Source organism: Triticum dicoccoides, chromosome 5B, assembly GCF_002162155.2.
Source record: "Triticum dicoccoides isolate Atlit2015 ecotype Zavitan chromosome 5B, WEW_v2.0, whole genome shotgun sequence".
In the NCBI taxonomy this organism is placed as follows: domain Eukaryota; kingdom Viridiplantae; phylum Streptophyta; class Magnoliopsida; order Poales; family Poaceae; genus Triticum; species Triticum dicoccoides.
The window spans coordinates 107,327,989-107,347,476 of NC_041389.1; positions in this window are offsets into that span (position 1 = coordinate 107,327,989).

A 19,488-nucleotide genomic window follows, 5' to 3' on the forward strand; every position below is an offset into this window, starting at 1 on the left:
CTTATCAGAAAGGTTGTAGTGCTCCCACTCACTTTCTTGTAAATACAGGCTTCACCGCAAGTCTGTATAAAACTATATGCTTTGATAAACTCATCAAAGCATATATTCCAACTCCGAAATGCTTGCACCAGTCCATAGATAGATCGCTGGAGCTTGCACACCTTGTTAGTACCTTTAGGATCGACAAAACCTTCTGGTTGCATCATATACAACTCTTCTGTAAGAAATATCCATTTAAGGAATGTAGTTTTGACATCCATTTGCCAGATTTCATAAAATATGGCAATTTCTAACATGATTCAGACAAATTTAAGCATCACTACAATTGAGAAAATCTCATTGTAGTCAACACCTTGAATTTGTCAAAAACCTTTTGCGACAAGTCGAGCTTTGTAGATAGTAACACTACTATCAGCGTCCATCTCCATCTTGAAGATCCATTTATTTTCTATGGCTTGCCGATCATCGGGCAAGTCCACCAAAGTCCACACTTTGTTCTCATACATGGATCCTATCTCAGATTTCATGTCCTCAAGCCATTTCGCGGAATCCGGGCTCATCATCGCTTCCTCATAGTTCGTAGGTTCATCATGGTCTAGTAACATGACTTCTAGAATAGGATTACCGTACCACTCTGGTGCGGACCGTACTCTGGTTGACCTACGAGGTTCGGTAGTAACTTGATCTGAAGTTTCATGATCATTACCATGAGCTTCTTCTTTAATTGGTGTAGGAATCACTAGAACTGATTTCTGTGATGAACTACTTTCCAATTCGGGAGAAGGTACAATTATCTCATCAAGTTCTACTTTCCTCCCACTCTCTTCTTTCGAGAGAAACTCCTTCTCTAGAAAGGATCCATTCTTAGCAACGAATATCTTGCCTTCGGATTTGTGATATAAGGTGTCCCCAACAGTTTCTTTTGGGTATCCTATGAAGACACATTTCTCCGATTTGGGCTCGAGCTTATCAAGTTGAAGCTTTTTCACATAAGCATCGCAGCCCCAAACTTTAAGAAACGACAGCTTAGGTTTGTTTCCAAACCATAGTTCATACAGTGTCGTCTCAACGGATTTTGACGGTGCCCTATTTAACGTGAATGCAGTTGTTTGTAATGCATAATCCCAAAACGATAGTGGTAAATCGGTAAGAGATATCATAGATCGCACCATATCTAATAAAGTGCGGTTACGACGTTCGGACACACCATTTCGCTATGGTGTTCTAGGTGGCCTGAGATGTGAAACTATTCCACATTGTTTTAGATGAAGGCCAAACTCATAACTCGAATATTTACCTCCATGATCAGATCGTAGAAACTTTATTTTCTTGTTACAATGATTCTCCACTTCACTCTGAAATTCTTTGAACTTTTCAAATGTTCCAGACTTGTGTTTCATTAAGTAGATATACCCATATCTGCTTAAATTATCTGTGAAGGTCAGAAAATAACAATACCTGCCACGGGCCTCAACACTCATCGGACCACATACATTGGTATGTATTATTTCCAATAAGTCATTAGCTTGTTCCATTGTTCTGGAGGACGGAGTTTTAGTCATCTTGCCCATAAGGCATGGTTCGCAAGTATCAAATGATTCATAATCAAGTGATTCCAAAAGCCCATCAGCATGGAGTTTCTTTATGCGCTTTACACCAATATGACCTAAATGGCAGTGCCACAAATAAGTTGCACTATCATTATTAACTTTGCATCTTTTGTCTTCAATATTATGAATATGTGTATCACTACGATCGAGATTCAATAAACCATTAACATTGGGTGTATGACCAAAGAAGGTTTTATTCATGTAAACAGAATAATAACTATTCTCTGTCTTGAATGAATAACATATTGCAATAAACATGATCTAATCATATTCATGCTCAACGCAAACACCAAATAACATTTAGGTTCAACACTAATCCCAAAAGTATAAGGAGTGTGCGATGATTATCACATAAATCTTGGAAGCACTTCAAACATACATCATCACTTCACCCTCAATTAGTCTCTGTTTATTCTGTAACTCCTGTTTTGAGTTATTAATCTTAGCAACCGAGCAAGTATCAAATACCTAGGGGCTACTATGAACACTAGTGAGGTCCACATCAAGAACCTGTATATCAAATATACCTTTGTTCACTTTGCCATCCTTCTTATCCGCCAAATGTTTGAGGCAGTTCCGCTTCTAGTGACCATTTCCTTTGCAATAGAAGCACTCAGTTTCAGGCTTGGGTCTAGCTTTGGGCTTCTTTCCGGGAGTGACAACTTGCTTGCCATTCTACTTGAAGTTCCCTTTCTTTCCCTTTGCCCTTTTCTTGAAACTAGTGGTCTTGTCAATCATCAACACTTGATGCTCTTTCTTGATTTCTACCTTCGTCGATTTCAGCATCACGAAGAGCTCGGGAATCATTTTCGCCATCCCTTGCATACTATAGTTGATCACAAAGTTCCACTAACTTGGTGATGGTGACTAGAGAACTGTGTCAATCACTATCTTATCTGGAAGATTAACTCCCACTTGATTCAAGCGATTGTAGTACCCAGACATTCTGAGCACATGCTCACTAGCTGACCAATTCTACTCCATCTTTTAGGCGAAGTACTTGTCCAAGGTCTCATACCTCTTGACACAGGCATGAGTCTGAAATACCAATTTCAGCTCTTGGAACATCTCATATGCTCTGTGGCGTTCAAAATGTTTTTGAAGTCCCGGTTCTAAGCCATAAAGCATGGTGCACTAAACTATCAAATAGTCATCATATTGAGCTAGCCAAATGTTCATAACGTTTGCATCTGCTCCTGCAATAGGTCTATCACCTAGCGTTGCATCAAGGACATAATTCTTCTGTGCAGCAATGAGGATAAACCTCACATCATAGACCCAGTCCGCATCATTGCTACTATCATCTTTCAACTTAGTTTTCTCTAGGAACATATAAAAAACATAGGGAAGCTATAACGCGAGCTATTGATCTATAACATAATTTGCAAAATACTATCAGAACTAAGTTCATGATAAATTAAAGTTCAATTAATCATTTTACTTAAGAACTCCCACTTAGATAGACATCCTTCTAGTCATCTAAATGATCACGTGATCCATATCAACTAAACCATGTCCGATCATCATGTGAGATGGAGTAGTTTTCAATGGTGAACATCTCTATGTTGATCATATCTACTATATGATTCACATTTGACCTTTCGGTCTCGGTGTTCCGAGGCCATATCTGCATATGCTAGGCTCGTCAAGTTTAACCCGAGTATTCTGCACGTGCAAAACTGGCTTGCACCTGTTATATGTGAACGTAGAGCTTATCACACCCGTTCATCACGTGGTGTCTCGGCACGACGAACTGTAGCAATGGTGCATACTCAGGGAGAACACTTATACCTTGAAATTCAGTAAGGGATCATCTTATAATGCTACCTCCGTACTAAGCAAAATAAGATGCATAAAAGATAAACATCACATGCAATCAAAATATGTGACATGATATGGCCATCATCATCTTGTGCTCATGATCTCCATCACCGAAGCATCGTCATGATCTCCATCGTCACCGGATCGACACCTTGATCTCCATCGTAGCATCGTTGTCGTCTCGCCAACTATTGCTACTACGACTATTGCTACCGCTTAGTGCTAAAGTAAAACAATTACATGGCGATTGCATTTCATACAATAAAGCGACAACCATATGGCTCCTGCCTGTTGCCGATAACTCCGTTACAAAACATGATCATCTCATACAACAATTTATATCACGTCATGTATTGACCATATCACATCACAACAAGCCCTGCAAAAACAAGTTAGACATCCTCTACTTTGTTGTTGCAAGTTTTATGTGGCTGTTACGGGCTTCTAGCAAGAACCGTTCTTACCTACGCATCAAAACCACAACGATTTTTCGTCAAGTGTGCTTTTTTAACCTTCAACAAGGATCGGCTGTAGTCAAACTCGATTCAAATAAAGTTGGAGAAACAGACACCCGCCAGCCACCTATGTGCAAAAGCACGTCGGTAGAACCCGTCTCATGAACGCGGTCATGTAATGTCGGTCCAGGCTGCTTCATCCAACAATACTGCCGAATCAAAGTAAGACGTTGGTGGTAAGCAGTATGACTATTATCACCCACAACTCTTTGTGTTCTACTCTTGCATAAAACATCTACGCATAGACCTGGCTCTGATACCACTGTTGGGGAACATAGTAATTCAAAAAAATTCTACGAACACGCAAGATCTATCTAGGAGACTTATAGCAATGAAATGGGAGAGTGTGTCCATGTACCCTCGTAGACCGAAAGCGGAAGCATTTTAGTAATGTGTTTGATGTAGTTGAACGTCTTCACAATTCAACCAATCCAAATACCGAACGTACGGCACCTCCGTGTTCAGCACACGCTCAGCACGATGACATCCCTCGAGCTCTTGATCTAGTTGAGGACAAGGGAGAGTTCCGTCAGCACGACGGCATGACGACGGTGTTGATGATGTTACCGACACAGGGCTTTGCCTAAGCACTACGGCGATATGACCGAGGTGTTAAACTATGGAGGGGGGCACCGTACACGGCTAAGAGAACAACTGTTGTGCTTTGGGGTGCCCCCTGCCCCCGTATATAAAGGAGAGAGGAGGAGGAGGCCGGCCAAGGAGGGGGCGCCTATAGGGGGAGTCCAACTAGGATTCCCAATCCTAGTTGGAGTCCCCTTCCTTTTCCAAGAGGGGAGAAAGGGAAAGAGGTGGAGAGGGAGAAGGAAAGAGGGGGGAGGGGGGTGCCCCCTCCTAGTCCAATTCGGACCAGCCATTGGGGGGGGCACCCTGCGGCCCTCCTCTCCTTTTCCCTAAAGCCCATTAAGGCCCATTAATCCCCCGGGGGGTTTCGGTAACCTCCCGGTACTCCGAAAAATGCCTGAACCTATCCGAAACCTTTCCGGTGTCCGAATATAGCCTTCCAATATCAATCTTTATGTCTCGACCATTTCGAGACTCCTCGTTACGTCTGTGATCTCATCCGTGACTGCGAACAAACTTCGGTCATCAAAAACACATAACTCATAATACAAATCGTCATTGAACGTTAAGCGTGCGGACCCTACGAGTTCGAGAACTATGTAGACATGATCGAGACACATCTCCTATCAATAACCAATAGCGGAACCTAGATGCTCATATTGGCTCCTACATATTCTACGAAGATGTTTATCGGTCAAACCGCATAACAACATACGTCGTTCCCTTTGTCATCAGTATGTTACTTGCCCGAGATTCGATCGTCGGTATCATCATACGTAGTTCAATCTCATTACCGGCAAGACTCTTTACTCGTTCCGTAATGCTTCATCCTGCAACTAACTCATTAGTCACATTGCTTGCAAGGCTTATTGTGATGAGCATTACCAAGAGGGCCCAGAGATATGTCTCTGATACACAGAGTAACAAATCTTATTCTCAATCTATGCCAACCCAACAAACACCATTGGAGACACCTATAGAGTATCTTTATAATCACCCAGTTACATTGTGACATTTGATAGCACACAAGGTGTTCCTTCGGTATTCGGGAGTTGCATAATCCCATAGTCTGAGGAACAAGTATAAGTCATGAAGAAAGCAGTAGCAATGAAATTGTAACGATCATAATACTAAGCTAACGGATGGGTCTTGTCCATCACATCGTTCTCCTAATGATGTGATCCCGTTCATCAAATGACAACACATGTCTATGGTTAGGAAACATAACCATCTTTGATTAACGAGCTAGTCAAGTAGAGGCATACTAGGGACACTATGTTTTGTCTATGTATTCACACGTGTACTAAGTTTCCAGTTAATAAAATTCTAGCATGAATAATAAACATTTATCATGATATAAGGAAATATAAATAACAACTTTATTATTGCCTCTAGGGCATATTTCCTTCACCATCTTCATCCTACGCCTCCCACAAATTGATAAACCTTAGGTCATCCACTTGAGGGAAATTTTCTACTGTCCTACAAAACTTTGCGCTTGGAGGCCCAACATGAGTCTACAAGAAGAAGGTTGCGTAGTAGACATCAAGCTATTTGATGGCTCCGCTGTCGAGGAGGTGAGTGCTTGAAGGTATATCTTTAGATCTTGCGATCGAATCTTTTAGTTTCTTGTTTTATCACTATTTTCCTCCTTTTTCCCAAATAGTCGATGGTCTTACACCATTGGGATACTACGGATAAACTGGAGTTTTGTCTATAAAAGAAAACTACAAAAAATGGAATTGAGGTTGCCTCATATGCTTCATTTTTTAATGTCTTTCGTGAAAATGATGGAAAGGAAAAATTGTGCTCAAGTGTTAGAAGAAGAATGCATTAGAATGTTTGGCATAAAATCTTTGTATGATGAGCAGGATTGCAATGTTGTTAGTATGGATTCCTCGAATATCCATGATGCTAATGATATGCGAATCTACAAGCTTGGGGATGCTATGTTTGATGAATATGATATTTTTAGTCCCCCTAGTTTTTATGAGAATATTTATTATGATGAAAGCATGCCTCCGATTTATAATGATTATATTGAGGAAAGTGGGTTTGGAAGAGTGTCAACTTTAGGAAGTAATGATCCGACTATTTTGGAGGGTGTTGAATCTTATTATAGTAATAAAAGTGGATTTGGAGAGGTCATGGCTTAATTTAGTAACGATTCCACTATTTCGAAAGAGGTTTCAATTGACTATGATGAGAACAAAGATGATACTTATGATGATTATTGTGAGGATACTTATGTTATAAAAGGTAGTGATAATTATTCTCATAATTTGAATATCCTTTTACTGAACATTACTCTTTTAATGTGGAAACAATTTTAAGTATTCAAGTTTCATAAGATGCTCCCACTACTATTCATGAGAATAAATTTGCTTATGTGGAGAGTAGTAAAATTTCTTTGCATGTAGATCATGAAAAGAATGCTTTATATGGTGGTTATATTGTTGAATTCATTCATGATGCTACTGAAAATTATTATGAGGGAGGATTATTTGCTTGTTGGAACTGCAATAATATCAAGTTTCCTCTCCATGTGTTGAAAAATCTTGAGGTTATGCTTGTTTTGCCTTTCTATACTAGTTGATTCTTGCTCCCGTAAATTGTTTGCTCACAAAATCCCTATGCATAGTAAGTGGGTTAGACTTAAATGTGTTATTCATATGCTTCATGATGCTCCCGTCATGGTTCAATTCCTATCTTTCTTGTGAGCATCAATGAAATCATCATGCCTAGCTAGAAAGGCATTAAAAAAGCGCTTGTTGGGAGACAACCCAATATTTAACCCTATTGTTTTTGTGTGTTCACATGATTATGCTACTGTAGTAATCATGTTTTATAGCTTTTGTTTCAACAAAGTTCCAAGTAAAGCCTTTGGGATAGTGTGGATGATAGTTGACTTGATTCTGTGCAAAAACAGAAACTTTTGCGCTCGGTCCAGGAATTTTGAAAATTCACTGGAACGTGCTTTTGATCTTATTTTTTACACATGATTGATATACAAATTTCCTAGAATTTCGTAATTTTTCAGATTTTTTGGAGTTACATAAGTATACGAAGTTTTCGGATTACTACACACTGTTCTGTTCTTGACAGATTCTGTTTTCATTGTGTTGTTTGCTTTTTTTGATGAATCTATGAGTAGTATCGGAGGGTATGAACCATGGAAAAGTTGGAATACAGTAGATATTACACCAATATAAATTTAGAATGAGTTCACAATAGTACCTAAGTGGTCATTTGCTTTGTTATACTAATGGAGCTTACGAGTTTTCTGTTGAGTTTTGTGTTGTGAAGTTTTCAAGTTTTGGGTAAAGTTTTGATGGACTGCGAAATAAGGAGTGGCAAGATCCTAAGCTTGGAGATGCCCAAGGCACCCCAAGGTAATAGTTAAAGACAACCAAGAGCCTAAGCTTGGGGATGCCCCGGATGGCATCCCCTCTTTCGTCTTTGTTAATCAGTAACCTTACTTGGAGCTATTTTTTTATTCACCACATGATATGAGTTTCGCTTGGAGCGTCATTTTATTTTATTTATATTTGCTTGCTGTTATTCATAGATATTTTTTCTATCTTTTAGTTCGATAAAAAGGTCGAGTATAGCCTTTACCATGCTTATTTTACAAGTCTATACGTTGCTATTTTGAAAACAGAAAGTTTGTCATTATGTTTTGAATATTGGTGAATATTCAGAACATGATAAAATATTGAAATTTTTCCACAATGAGTAACAACAAATTTTCTACATTGTGGTAATTTTTCAGAATTTTTGGAGTTAGGAAAGTATGATTCCTCTTGCATTCTTTACACACTGTTCTATTTAGACAAATTGTTGTTATGTTTGCATTGTTTGCTTGTTTAATAATTCTATTCGAGGATGGGAGTATTAAATATGCACAGGAATTTAGTATGCAATGTTAAATTATAATTTTTAGTGATTTTCTACAGTAGGGAATGATAAGGTTTTGCATGGATTTATACTAACTTATCTCACGAGTTCTTGTTGAGTTTTGTGTGGACGGAGTTTTTAAGATTTAGGGAAACCGTGATATGAGAGGAATTAAGGAGACACAAAAGCTCAAGCTTGGGGATTCCCAAGGCATCCCTAATTAACATTTCAAGAAGTTTCAAGCATCTAAGCTTGGGGATGCCCCAGTTGTCATCCCACCTTTCTTCTTCAACAACTATCGGTCAGTTTTGTTTGAGCCTAAGTTTTTGCTTCTTCACATGATATGTGCTATCCTTGCAATGTCATTTTGTTTTGCATTGCTTGTTGTTTGAATAAAATATTAATATCTTAAATTCTTAAATGTTAGAGAGTCTTCACATAGTTACATAATTATTCGACTACTCATTGATCTTCACTTATATATTTTGGAGTAGTTTGTCATTTGCTCTAGTGATTCACTTATATCTTTTTAGAGCACGACGGTGGTTTAATTTTGAAGAAATTGATGAACTCTCATGCTTCACTTATATTATTTTGAGAGTCTCTCTAAACAGCATGGTAATTTTCTTAGATTATGAATTTAGTCCTAATATGATGGGCATCCAAGAGGGATATAATAAAAAAATTCATATCAAGTGCATTGAATACTATGAGAAGTTTGATTCCTTATGATTATTTTGAGATATGAGAATGGTGATATTAGAGTCATGCTAGTGAGTAATTGTGGATTGTACAAATACTTGTGTTGAGGTTTGTGATTCCCATAGCATGCATGTATGGTGAACCGTTATGTAACAAAGTTGGAGCATGCTTTATTTATTGATTGTCTTCCTTATGAGTGGCGGTCGGGGATGAGCGATGGTGTTTTCCTACCAATCTATCTCACTAGGAGCATGCGCGTAGTACTTTGTTTCGATAGCTATTAGACTTCTGCAATAAGTATGTGAGTTCTTTATGACTAATGTTGAGTCCATGAATTATACGCACTCTCACCCTTCCACCATTGCTAGCCTCTCTAGTACCACAGAACTTTCGCCGGTACCATACACCCACCATATACCTTCCTCAAAATAGCCACCATACCTACCTATTATGGCATTTTAATAGCCATTCCGTGATATATTGCCATGCAACTTTCCACCGTTCCGTTTATTATGACACGCTTCATCATTGTCATATTGCTTTGCATGATCATGTAGTTGACATAGTATTTGTGGCAAAGCCACCGTTCATAATTTTCATACATGTCACTCTTGAGTCATTGCACATCCCGGTACACCGTCAGAGGCATTCATATAGAGTCATATTCTGTTCTAGTATCGAGTTGTAATTTTTGAATTGTAAGTAAATAAAAGTGTGATGATCTTCATTATTATAGCATTGTCCCGTGTTAGGAAATAAAAAAAAGAGGACAAAGAAGCCAAATAAAAAAAGGCCAAAGAAGCCAATCAAAAAAAAGAGAGACAATGAGAGAAAATAGAGAAGGGGCAATGTTACTATCCCTTTTCCACACTTGTGCTTCAAAGTAGCACCATGATCTTCATGATAGAGAGTCTCCTATGTTTTCATTTTCATATACTAGTGGGAATTTTTCATTATAGAACTTGGCTTGTATATTTCAACGATGGGCTTCCTAAAATGCCCTAGGTATTCATGAGCAAGCAAGTTGGATGCACACCCACTTAGTTTCTTTTTGAGCTTTCATAAACTTATAGCTCTAGTGCTTCCGTTGCAGGGCAATCCCTACTCACTCACATTGATATCTATTGATGGGAATCTCCATAGCCCATTGATACGCCTAGTTGATGCGAGACTATCTCCTTCTTTTTGTCTTCTCCACAACCACCATATTCTACTCCACCTATAGTGGTATATCCATGGCTCACGCTCATGTATTGCCTGAAAGTTGAAAAGGTTTGATAACATCAAAATTATCAAACAATTGCTTAGATTGTCATCGGGGTTGCGCATGATTTGAATATTTTGTGTGATGAAGATGGAGCATAGCCAGACTATATGATTTTGTAGGGATAACTTTCTTTGGCCATGTTATTTTGAGAAGACATGATTGCCTTATTAGTATGCTTGAAGTATTATTGTTTTTATGTCAATATTAAACTTTTGTTTTGAATCTTATGGATCTGAATATTCTTGCCACAATAGAGAAGATTACAATGATAAATATGCTAGGTAGCATTCCACATCAAAAATTATGTTTTTATCATTTACCTACTCGAGGATGAGAAGGAATTAAGCTTGGGGATGCTTGATACGTCTCCAACATATCTATAATTTTTGAATGTTCCAACATATCTTGGATGTTTTATATGCATTTATATGCTATTTAATATTATTTTGGGACTAACTTATTAACCTAGAGCCCAGTGTCAGTTTCTGTTTTTTCCTTGTTTTTGGGTTTTGCAGAAAAGGAATATCAAACGGAGTCCAAACGAGCAGAAAGTTTATGGTGATTTTTTATGGACCAAAAGAAGTCCTTGAAGCACAAGAGTTGGGCCAGAAGAGTCTCGAGTCACGACAAGGGTGGAGGGCACGCCCACCCCGCTAGGGTGTGCCCCCTGCCTTATCGCTGACTCGTGGACCCCCCTGACGTGAAACAGACACAAAAAATTCCTATAAATCAACAAGACCCCAGAAAGAAACCTAGATCGGGAGTGCCTCCGCCGCAAGCCTCTGAGTTCACAAAAAACCAATCTAAGTCCGTTTCGACACCCTGTCGAAGGGGGGAATCATCACCATAGGCCATCTTCATCATCCCGGCGGTCTCCATGACGAGGAGGGAGTAGTTCACCCTTGGGGCTGAGGGTATGTACCAGTAGCTATGTGTTTGATCTCTCTCTCTCTCTCTCTCTCTCTCTCTCTCTCTCTCTCTCTCTCTTTCTCTCTCGTGTTCTTGATTTGGCACGATCTTGATGTACCGCGAGCTTTGTTACTATAGTTGGATCTTATGGTGTTTCTCCCTCTCTATCTCCTTGTGATGAATTGAGTATTTTCCTTTGAGATTTTGTTATGTCGGATTGAATCTTTGTATGTGAGAGCACTTGATGTATGTCTTGTGATGGGATATCTGTGGTGACAATGGGATGTTCTATTGATCCACTTGATCTATGTTTTGGTTATCAATTTGCGGATTCCCTTGGTGACATTAGGGTAATCTATGCATAGGGGTTGGTATGCGTTTTCATATTCCTTTCTCCGATAGAAATCTTGGGATACTCTTGAAGTTCTTTGTGTTGGATCTGAAGTTGTTTGATGCATATCGTATAATTGACCCACGTATACTTGTGGAGACATTGGAGTATCTAGGTGATATTAGGGTTGATTGATGTGTGTCATATTGTGTTATTTTACTACGAACTCTAGGGCTGTTTGTGACACTTATAGGAATAGCTCAATGAATTGATTGGAAAGAATAAATTTGAGGTGGTTTCATACCCTACAAGCAATTTCATCTTATGTTCTCCGCGATAGGAACTTTAGAGTGATTCTTCATGCATGTTGAGGGATTGTTATATGATCCAATTATGTTATCATTGTTGAGAGAATTTGCACTATTGAAAGTATGAACCCTAGGCCTTGTTTCCAAGCATTGCAATACCGTTTTCGCTCACTTTTGTTACTTGCTACCTTGCTATTTTTATATTTTCAGATTACAAAAACCTATATCTACCATCCATACCACACTTGTATCACCATCTCTTCGCCGAAGTAGTGCACCTATACAATTTATCATTGTATTGGGTGTGTTGGGGACACAAGAGACTCTTTGTTATTTGGTTGTAGGGTTGTTTGAGAGAGACCATCTTCATCCCACGCCTCCCACGGATTGATAAACCTTGGGTCATCCATTTGAGGAAAACTTGCTACTATCCTACAAAACTCTGTGCTTGAAGGCCCAACACGAGTCTACAAGAAGAAGGTTGCGTAGTAGACATCACGCTGCCACACGAACCGTTTTCGTTGGTGATGGTAGGGGCTGCAATTTCGATGCTCAATCAGGATGTCAATTAAGTAGTACTCCCTCCATTTTTATTTACTCTGCATATTCATTTTGTATTAAGTCAAACTTTGTAAAGTTTGGCCAAGTTGTAGAAAAGTTTATTAACTTCTACAATTATAAATCAATACCACTAGATTCATTATTGAATATATTTTCACAATATACATACTTGTTACTGTAAATGTTTGTATTATTTCTTATAAAGTTTGTCAAACTTTATAAAGTTAGACTTAGAACAAAACTAACATGCAGGTAAATAAAAACAGAGGGGCCAGTAAGTTGACGAACGCCGCTAATATTTCTAACTTCTAAGATCTTCTGGAAGAGCCCCGCGAGTTATTGAACAATTCTATTTTTCATCTTGGCCAACACATCGGTAACTCCTCTAATTTATCTAGGGTGTTTATAGGAGCAATTTCAGAGACCCCATATGCATGATCACGATCGCTATAATTCATGGAGATCACTTAAAAATGAGCTTGTATCGTCCAAATATGGACGCTGCGAAGGCCTCATTTGGAGTTCACATCAAACCCTACTGTCAGCGCGGGAGGGGAATTCCAGCCTCTTCCTCCTCATGCCACAAGTAAGATTTGGAGCTCCCAGCGGCCTGTACACCATACATGCACCACCGTGCATAGATAATTACCGGCGAGGGGTTGACGTGACCGCTAACCACTCATCATCTATCCAGCAAGGGGCACATATAAATTGGGACAGTGACTAGGGAAGTCTGGCGTTGTGTACGACACATGTGGGGTATGTTCTAAGCATCTTCATGTTGTTGTGCTCGCGTTTTAGCATACCTCTAAAGTGGTGTTTAAAATAGTTGTGCCGCCCTCTTGCGACCCATGGGTGTCTGACCCATCGACATGCAAAGAGGAGGTAATGCCACAAACCTAATAACCATGGGAAATTAGTCCTTTTTGGTAGAGGACACAAAGTGACGACAAGGTGAACGAGCAAAGAAAGCAACATTATTCTCGTATAGTTTGTTGGGCTAAACCGAAGCTGGTTGACAAACTCTATACATTTTCCTTTTGAACATGGTTGAAGAGCTCACACCAACCATTCTTACTGTGAATGTGTGAGCTCTTCAACCATTCTTATTGTGAATGTGTGAGCTCTTCAACCAAACTCTGAAGATGCGCATATGAATGTGTGAGCTCTTCAACCATGTTTACATTCTTTTTATGGATCTTGCATCGTGTTCACCCTCACCAAAATAATGAAAATAACAAAACGAAAATACCCACAAGCGATCAAACAATCAACATTTTTCTTTTGCGAAAAAAAACTAATCAACAAATAAACTCTACAAGGAAAATGGCAACACAAGGAGCGACAAAGCATGTGTCAACTTCTGGTTAGAACTACACTAGGGTTTAGGGCACAATTTTCTCTGGGCATCTATGGTGTTTAGTTGGATGTACATTTTGAATTTCTTGCAGGTCATCTTCAGAACTACGGTATGGATCCGTACGTGGTCGTTACTCATTTGTACGGACTCCAGAGAGTCTTTGGTTACTGGGTGCAACTGTTAGGAGATGGTAGTGCGGTGTATTTTCAACCGGTTTGAATGGTGACCCATTAATAGAATAGGTGATTAGTCGTCTCTTCTTGCTTTTTATGCGGGCTGTGACTATTTTTATTTATTTTCTTGCTCCGTTTGCGAGCTGAACTAATTTGCAGACTTTATATTTCATTGGCACTTTTTAATAATATTGCCGCATGCATCTGTCGGATGCAGAGGCCGGGGATGATTCTTCCTCTAAAAAAAAAACCCATCTATATAGGTCTTTTTTAGACGACCCGGGCACTACATTACACTCCAAGTACGATAGGACTTTTTTTTTACAGCCATATCATTCCAGAAAATAAAAATATTTAACAACCATACCAAGCATATAGGGATGTTCTCCATCGTCTCAAATTCTTGAGCATATTTGTCGAGGCATGAAACTGGATGCACCGCGAAACCCATTGCAAATCCGAATCCATATAGTAGGATTTGCGTCTCGTCCGTTACGTTGTTTGATTGATTTTACCCTCGGGCACGTAGGTCGGAGCCGGCAGCGCCCCGCCATGCACGCTCGGCTGAGCACCGAAAGGCGACGGCAGCACGAGCAGCGGTCGTAATAAACCCTTCCTCCCTTCTTTCAGCGGCAAAAAGTACAGAGCCGTAAAACGAATTGACCTCAAAAGATGTGGCCTCACTTGCATCTGCATGCATTGCATTGCATGGCGTTGATGAGCTCACACCAACATCTGTGCCCCGAAAGCGCATGCACTCTCCAGGCCTCTTGTTCCCCTCCTTTTTACCATCTTCCCACTAATTTTTACCACTGGAAATTCAGTTTCTCGAGGACGTCACCTACTGCCATGTTTCACCTCTGATGATTCCCATCAGAGGTCAGAGCCTCTGAATCACATGGAAGATGGGCCGTTCGTGTGACAAAGCGCGCTTCGTTTCGAAAACAAATCCAACAGCAAGTACACCGTACTACTATTCAACTTTTTTTTGGCTGTTGTCTGCAGCAGGACATATTTACCATGTCTTTTCATGGCTGGTAAAAAGCACTTTGCTGAAAGATAGGCGCTCGCCGCCCGCGAAAGACATGCGTGCGGGAAATTGACACGATGATGATGTTGCCTTTCTTACCTCCACTTATGCTTCGCTCTCGAGAAAGTAACTTGTTTTTGCTCTGCTTGCTGAAGCGACATATTTTTACCAGTCTAGGAAAGGTTACCTTGTCAACAATGATCACTGAAATCTTATGTGTTCACAACAATATAGGGTTGCACAATGGAAGCATTATTTACAATACTCTCTCAATAATCTAGGTTTCCGCAATGAAAGCATTGACAATTCTCATCTCAAATATCATCTACAAAAACATGTCAACATGTATATACAAGGGTTCCACAATGATTACAAATCATCTACAAATCCTAATCCCGCAAAGCTATTTCAAATTTTACATGCAAATTTCAAATCCAAGCAAACAAGGGTTCCACAAATCTCAAAAATGGGGTAAAGATTTTCCGGATAGAAAGAAGGGGATCGGAGGAGATTACCTTCTAGGAGGGATGGGTGAAGAAATCCACGAAAGGAATCGTCAGCTCTGAAGATTTTTGGAAGGGGGGATTGAGAAGGGGGGAGGAGAGTCGCCGCCTGCTTGCCTCTCTGTTCTTCTCTGGAACGAATGGGGTGGGATGGGGGAGGGCCAGTGCACGGCGGTTACTAAGTCATAGCGCAGCGCCTAAGCACCAGGCGCTACACATGGCGGTGTGGCGCCTAACATCTAGGCGCTGCACGACCAAGTGTGCAACCGGGCCTGGGCCAGGGGTGCCATGCTAGCTAGGCGTGCAGCGCCCGTCGGTAAGGCACTGCACAGTAGGGTGCAGCGCCTGGCTGTCGGGAACTACATAAAAGGGTTAGCGGAGAGAAAAAATATTCAAATACGATATAGTTTATGAAATAGTTTTGTCCACAGGTCAATTATGTGACTTTTGCCTCCGTTTGTAGATGCTCTAAGTTGGCTGTGAAGTACTGGCAGATTGGAACATGATTGTTGTGGTTTATGTCTTGGAGTCTTGCTTACACTAGTGCATGATCGGGTTTTAGTCCCGGTTCGTAAGGACCTTTAGTGTCGGTTCTGCAACTGGCACTAAAGGGTGGGGACCAAAGGTCCCCCCTTTAGTGCCGGTTCGTCAAGAACCGGGACCAAAGACCCATCACGTGGCACGAGCCCGCACCGGGGGGCTGGGGGCCTTTAGTCACCAACCGGGACTAAAAGGTTTATGGGTTTATGATTTATTTCTTGTTTTAGTTTTGTGTTTTCTACTTAATTCTTGTTCATTTCAAACATATTTCACGTTATGCATATATATAAATAAAATTTCTTGTAGAACCAATCATACACACACACACACACACACACACACACACACAATTTGGTATGTACAGTTTCTCCTACAATTTGTAGATCATTACATGGAGGCGCTTGTAATGGTATTCTCCTTTGGGATCTATGACCTGGTCGAGCAAAAATCCTGTTATTTCCTCTTGAATTGCTCGTACGCGATCCTCTGGTAGGAGCTTATCCCGCATCTCCCTCAGCTTTAAAGAAGGAGATTAATATGCATGTATTAGTTGTGTGTATATACATTAGATAATGATGTAAAAAATGTGAATAGTGTTCTGTCAAACGTACACATTGATGTCTATCATTTCTGCTCCTTTCGGACATCATCATGCGAATGTTCTCAAAAACGTAGTATGCACATCAATTATTTCCCGACGCCTGCTTTAGGGCCTTTGCGAGAATAGAATCCAATCAGATAATAATTAATCAAGCATGATAATGGTATTGAAACTAGAATTAAAGAGATGATAGCTAGCTAGTACTACTTACATAATTACCTTTGGTCGACACCATTTCAGCTTTTGTTTCCGTGTGATGAAATTTTCCAAGCCCTGCCCGCCGGCAAAGAAAATGAATAAAGGAGTTATTAATCAGTTGATATCAGAAAATGAACTAAAGAGGCCGACATATAGTTTGATAATGATTGAAATTACCTGTCGACCATCCCCCTCACGATTGCGTAGTCATTAACGTCTTTAAGTAGTGAGTCCAGTACTTGAACTTGTCCCTCGTCAACTTCAATGATTTGCAGGATCCAGTGGAAACTGCATGCGCACACGTTTTTATAATTAAGCAGGCATGTACATAACTCATCAACTACACTTATTAACATCTAATAAGCAAAAACATAATTTGTAGTACAAAACAGTGTCACTCACCCGAAGTTGTAAGGAAGTAGTATTTCTGGTTGGGTATTTAGTCGCACCAAGAACTCTAGCAATCTTCTCTCTGTGTGTGGTCGATCATATTCATGTGACCATGTCTCTTCATTAATGGTATTTGGGTCAATGAACCAAATGCCATAACATCCAGCTCTTTCCATTTCATACATCTTCATTCTGCATAATACCACAGAAAAAATATAGCGAGGATAATTAGAGGTAATGGACGAGCACTGCAGCTAGCTAGAGACTTAAATATTATAGAAAGAAATAGAAACATTTCTTGAAACTCAACCCACAGATCTTTTGCATGGTAGCAATGATCTTCCTTGACTTTCACCATGAGGGACTCTCGATCGGTAGTCTTTACTTCTCTCAAGTACCATTGATGCAATTCATACATTCTCGTTGATAGAAGCGGGATCTGCTCAGGCTTGACCATAGGTTGGTCGCGGACATATTTGAAGGAAATATGCCCCAGAGGCAATAATAAAGTTGTTATTTTATATTTTCTTTTTCATGATAAATGTTTATTATTCATGCTAGAGTTGTATTGATCGGAAACCTAAATACATGTGTGAATACATAGACAAACATTGTGTCCCTACTGAGCCTCTACTTGACTTGCTCGTTGATCAAAGATGGTTAAGGTTTCCTAACCATGGACTTGAGTTGTCATTTTATAATGGGATCACATAATTAGGAGAATGATGTGATGGACAAGACCCATTCGTTAGCTTATCATAATGATTGTTCAGTTTTATTGATATTGCTTTCTTCATGTCAAATACATATTCCTTCGACTATGAGATTATGCAACTCTTGGATACTGGAGGGATGCCTTGTGTGCTATCAAACGTCACAACGTAACTGGGTGATTATAAAGATGCTCTACAGGTATCTCCGAAGGTGTTTGTTGAGTTGGCATAGATCGAGATTAGGATTTGTCACTCCGAGCATCGGAGAGGTATCTCCGGGCCCTCTCGGTAATACACATCATAAGAAGCCTTGCTAGCAAAGTACCTAATGAGTTAGTTGCAGGATGATGTATTAAAGAACGAGTAAAGATACTTGCCGGTAACAAGATTGAACTAGGTATGAAGATACCAACGATCGAATCTCGGGCAAGTAACATACCGATGACAAAGGGAATAACGTATATTGTCATAACGGTTTGACCGATAAAGACCTTCGTAGAATATGTGGGAGCCAATATGAGCATCCAGGTTCCGCTATTGATTATTGACCGGAGAGGTGTCTCGGTCATGTCTACATAGTTCTCGAACACGTAGGGTCAGCACACTTAACGTTTATGTGATTTGGTGACCCAATGTTGTTCGGAGTCCCCAATGAGATCACGGACATGACAAGGAGTCTCAAAATGGTCCAGAGGTAAAGACTGATATATAGGACTATAGTATTCGGACACCGGAAGTGTTCCGGAGGGTGCCAGGTACATATCGGGTCACCGGAAGGGGTTCCGGGCACCCCGGTAAAAGATACGGGCCTAATGGGCCAAGAGGGGAAACGCACCAGCCACCAGGGGCTGGTACGCCCCCCATATGGGACGAACCATAGGAGAAGGAAAGAGGGGAAGGGAGAAAGGAAAGGGGGGATTCGGCCTCCCCCTTCCTTCCCTCCTCCCTCCTCTTTCCTTCCCCCTCCGATAAATAAGTAAGGGGGGGCGGCTGGCCTAGGAGGAACCCAAGTAGGATTCAGTCCTACTTGGGGCGCCTCCTGGACTCTGCCCTCTCCCTCCCACCTATATATGTGGGGGGGCACCCCCTAGCACACCTCAGACAATTGTTAGCCGTGTGTGGCACCCCCCTCCACGGTTTACTACCACGGTCATATCTTTGTAGTGCTTAGGCGAAGCCCTGCACGGATCACTTCACCGTCACCGTCACCATGTCGTCGTGCTGACGGAACTCATCTACTACCTCGACGTCTTGCTAGATCAAGAAGGTGAGGGACGTCACCGAGCTGAACGTGTGCAGAACTCGGAGGTGCCATACGTTCGGTACTCGATCGGTGGATCGCGAAGAAAGTTCGACTACATCAACCGCGTTGTGAAAAATCTTCCGCTTACGGTCTATGAGGGTACGTAGAGACACTCTCCCCCTTGTTGCTATGCATATCCTAGATAGATCTTGCGTGAGTATAGGATTTTTTTTT